Source organism: Scyliorhinus canicula, chromosome 13, assembly GCF_902713615.1.
Source record: "Scyliorhinus canicula chromosome 13, sScyCan1.1, whole genome shotgun sequence".
NCBI classification, from domain to species: Eukaryota; Metazoa; Chordata; class Chondrichthyes; order Carcharhiniformes; family Scyliorhinidae; genus Scyliorhinus; species Scyliorhinus canicula.
Window position 1 is genome coordinate 32,572,504 of NC_052158.1, and position 4,971 is coordinate 32,577,474.

The following is a 4,971-nucleotide window of genomic DNA, read 5'->3' on the forward strand; positions in this document are numbered from 1 at the left end:
TTTCAAGCATGATTTTCCCTTCATAAATCCATGCTGACTCTGACTGATCCTGCCATTGCTTTCTAAATGTTCCACTATAAATTCCCTGATAATGGATTCAAGCATTTTCCCCACTACCGATGTTAGGCTTACTGGTTTATAATTCCCTGCTTTCTGTCTATCTCTCTTTTTGAATATTGGAGTGACATGAGCTACCCTCCAATCTACAGGGACAGTTCCAGAGTCTATAGAATCCCGTAAGATGACCACCAATGCATCTACTATTTCCCGAGGGACCTCCTTAAGCATTCTGGGATGCAGGTTCTCAGGCCCTGTGGGATTTATCCGCCTTCAATCCCATCAGTTTTCCCAGCACCATTTCTCTACTAATGTTGATCTCCCTCAGTTCTTCCCTCTCACTAAACCTTTCATTCTCCAACATTTCTGGGATCTGATTTGTGTTCTCATTTGTGAAGACAGAACCAAAGTATGTATCCAATTGCTTAGCCATTTCTTTGTCCCTTATTATGCATTCCCCTGTTTCTGTGTGTGGGGGGCCTACATTTCTCTTTACCAATCTCTTTCTCTTCGCATGTCCATAGAAACTCTTAGTGTAGGTCTTTATGTTCCCTTCAAGCTTCCTTTTGAACTGCACTTTCCCCTTCTTAATCAATCCCTTCGCCCTTCTTTGCTGAATTCTAAACTGCTCCCAATCCTCAGTCATATTATTTTTCTTGGCCAATCTGTATGCTTCTTCCTTGTATCGGATACTGTTTCTAATTTCCTTTGTAAGCCATGGATTGGCCCTCTTACCCCCTTTGTTTTTGTGTCAGACAGTAATGAACAGTTTCTGTTGTTCCTCCATGCGTTCCTTGAATGTTTGCCATTGTCTATCCACTGTCATCCCTTTTAAGTAACTCTCCCGTCTGCTAACATGCAAAAGTCTCGCTTAGAATATCCCAAAACCCAAAATATATTATTTACAGCGAAGAGCTGGATGTCGTGACTCCTCTGTGAGTTCCCTACACGCTCTAGAGGACGGAATTTTCCCACCGCGCCCGCCGTGACGTTTTAAATTCCTGCTCAACCCATGTTTAAATGGTCAACCGCATTTTCCGGCTGGACCGCGGCGGTTCCTGTGTCGGGATGGATTGGCAAAATACCCATCTTTATAAAAACAGCTTTTGTCCTGCACACATACAATATAGTAGCTGCTCCAAGCCAGTGTCCTTTGCTTAGGAAAAGTGTCATTTTCAAAAAAATGAAAGCATGTTTGTTCGGATGCTGACAATGAAAAATAAGATACGTTCTGTTAATATTTTATAGAACGCATCTTCCTAATAATACTGAGTAAAGAAAGATTGTAAATTGCAGAGACAGTGGCCATAATTTTGCAAACTTCCTTCGACTCAGTTGTGTCAGAGGATTTGATAATTTCAAATGTTACATCCTTGTTCAAAACGGGTGAGCCCACAAACACAGTGCAGTCCTTTTAACCTTGGTGTGGGGGAAAAGTTTAGAAACAATAACCTGGAAGAAATGTAAGAATCAGTTGTAGAAATGTACAGCAATAAAGGAATGCAAGCAAGGATTTGCTTTTTAAAAAAAGTCAAATCGCGTTTAACTAATTTCCTTGAGTTTTTATTTGGTGAGTTAACGAGTTAACATGAAGTTGCTGCTGTCCATGTATGTCCATGTATGCTGTCCATGGACTTCAAAAGAGATGGATAGTAACTCATTACACCTGCTGAGTGTCAGGAAACGAAGCATTGGTGAATGGCTGATTTTCGGATTAGATGTTTCAGCGCGTCTTTCATGTATACCGCATGTTGCAAAATAATTTAATCTAATTCAAACTTGCTTCCAATGTTACATTTAATAGAAGTCCCATTGATCCATAATCTGACACAATGAACATGTTACTCACTTATGTTTTGGATGTACATTATGATAGTCACCATCATCCGTATGTCACGCTCATAAAATTCCGCTTGTAACCTTGTTCAACCCGTTGCACCAATTTTCTTGTGCTGACACGTGAGAAGGCTTTGAAGGTTTTCTTGAAGATAGGATTGCACAGTGTGTAGCCGGCTGGGTTGATGTACCAGAGCTGGTATCCAATCGTCCAGACTTTGTAGGGGATGAAACTTGAGTAAACGGTGTCAAAGAGCACCATGACATTGTATGGGGTAAGAATTTCTAATATGGGCCTACTCACCATCTTCTCTCGCGACAGACCTCCCGTCTTCTTAGCGTGGTGTCGGTCACTTTAATAATCATATTGTGTGCTCTGATCTCGCCGTTATTTCCACTCATACCCCCTGATATCTAGCACCATTATTGTCGCGATGCCACAATGGTGTTTGTTTTGAAATTTGCGACAGTGAGTTTGGAGTTTCTGAAACAGATTTGTGGTGGAGACGGCTGTGCTCTCTTTCCTTTCCTCCCCCCCCTTTCCTCCTTCTGCTGTGATGGCACCACACTGGGGGAAGTTGACTCGTTGGAGAGCTACTTCTCCTCTTGGCCACACTTATCAGTTATTATTTCTCCAGATATTTGTCACTTTGTAGTCTGTCGCGTGGAGAACTACGAGGAACATTTAATAGGTTGTTTTCATTCGGCTCCATTATGTTGTTCTCAACCACACAATAAGAAGCGATACCTTTGCACGATTGAGACATTTTTATTTCCGTCTATTCTACTCTTGCTAACAGGAGATATTTACACAGGAGACATTTGTCATGATGGTCAGGCAAAGGTTAAAACAAGCTATAGCAGTGCCTGGTGTGATAGCGGGATTTGAGAGGAATTGCACATAACACGGACCCTCACTGAATGCCCGCTCCCCTACGATGAAGAGCCAGAAGAGAATGGCAGGCGTGCACAAAATGAAGGAAAGCAGCCAAACAGCTACGAGCATCATTCCTGCCATCTTTGCTGCTCTATTCAAGAGGTAGCTGAGAGGCTTGGTCAGCAGAGGTAGCCTTTAACGGCAGAGGCGTTGGCAGAGGCGTTACTGCCAACATAATCTAGAGAAAGTAATGAATCATATACCATAGAGCCCAAATGCCAGTAGCCAATAACAGTGCAAATGGTGATTTAGGGCCACATGGTGGCACTGATGCCTCACAGAGCCAGGGACCCGGGGTCGATTCCGCATTCCGGAGAGAACGTGCCACCCAGACAGTGCCAGAGACAGTCGCCCAAGCCTGATATCGAAACTGGATGCCTGGCGCTGTGATGCAGCAGTAGCAGCGCCCACTCCTCGCTGCCCATCCCACAAACAATCCCAAATCCCCGTTATTCCCATTGGCTGAGCTTAATGCCTCCGCATGGCAGGGCAAGGCAGGAGTGCAGCCTGGATTGAACATGTTGGTGTATGGCGGAAAGCACATGATGAAACATAGCAAGGTTTGAAAGATTACCACGTGATATGACATGAAAGACGAGTTCTACATGAAATATCAGCATCGCCCTGTTGTTGATTTCCACTCTGCCTAGCCTGCCCTGCATTGTCGGCAGTTCTTGCTTATTTTTCTGCTGTTTCTAATCTTGCTGCGAAGTTGGTCACAAATTGCGATTGACGTTTGCATGAATTCAGTATTGTAGTTAAGTTCTTCGAGAATCCATTAAAATGGGCGCTTCACCATCACTTCTGAACAACTGGACGGAACAATTAGCACGTGAATTACTTCCACTGAGCAGTAAATCATCAGTCCGTTCACCCTTTAATTTGAATATTTCACACTCTTAATGTTAGTTTTGACCTTTTTCCGCTTCAGTTAACGACTGCACCAGTAAATTGTTCAAGAATTATTGGATTCTTTAAAAATGTTCATTAATTACTTCCTGTCGCTGTCGTGTTTCCTTGGAACTCAGTGTTGTTAACGATTTAGTCCCCTTTTCTGAGGCAATATATTGTGGCGTTGGAGGCTGTCCCGTGAAGGCTCACTGGGTTGATCCCAGTTACTGAAGGATTTTAATATGAGGTGAGGTTGAATAGATTGGGCCTTTACTTATTGGCATTTGGAAGAACGGGAGGCGACCTTATTGACCCATATAGGATTCTCAGGCGGCTTCACACGGTAAATGCTGAGAGGATGTTTCCCCTGGTGGGATGGTCTCGGCCCAGAGAGCATAATCCTAGAATTAGGACATTTCAGACAGAAACTAGGAGGAATTTCTTCTCCCAGAGGGCAGGGGATCTGTGCAATATTCTTTACTGCGGAGGGCTGTAGAGGCGGGGTCATTAAGTGTTTACAAGGCTGAGATAGGTTTTTAGTCAGTAAGGCAATGTGGATAAGGCAGAAAAGTGGGGTTGAGGCTTTCCATGTCAGCTCAGTAATTACCTCATTAAATGGTAGAGTGGACTGGATGGGCCGAATGGCCTACTTCTGCTCCTACGTCTCACGGTCTTATGGTCTTGTGCTCCTATTCCCCTCCCTTTTTTTCGACAGTGTTCCCTGACAGATCGGACCAGCACTTGATCACACGCCGATTATTTTTATAATTTCAACAAGCAATTTGCCACGGTATCCCTAACGAACTAGTGCACAATGCATTGTAGCAGTCTGTCGTCAGCGATCCATGCACACAGGTTTGACCACGTGCAACCAGCCTTTGCCAGGGGAAACGTACCTTTTCTCAATTAGATAAATGAGGGTTATTCTCGGCTACCAACTTCAGAACTAATGGCAAAGAGTCCAACTGACTCTGAGAGTTTATTTTAGAACGACGAAGTTACCCATTACAGTTAAAATAAGAGCAGCATTTTCTTTTGTGTCTAATGTTTTGTGATCCACCCAATGAATAGCAACTATTTAATTTCTCTCTTGTAAAAACTAAATTCATCCTGAAGGAATTTGGTATTTTTTATTTACTCATTTGCTTTCTGCGAGTATACTTCAATGCGGTTGGCTACTTACCCTGCTTGATCACACATGGGTATCCCCTTTGTTTGGTGCCAGATTCAAATTGGAAACAGGAAATGTG

The 4,971-nt window shown here is 43.3% G+C and overlaps 1 pseudogene; it reads right to left on the reverse strand.

Annotated features, from left to right (window-relative positions):
* Positions 1–2,316: 2,316 nt before the first annotated feature.
* On the reverse strand, positions 2,317–3,063 carry LOC119975543 (annotated as a pseudogene).
* Positions 3,064–4,971: the final 1,908 nt, after the last annotated feature.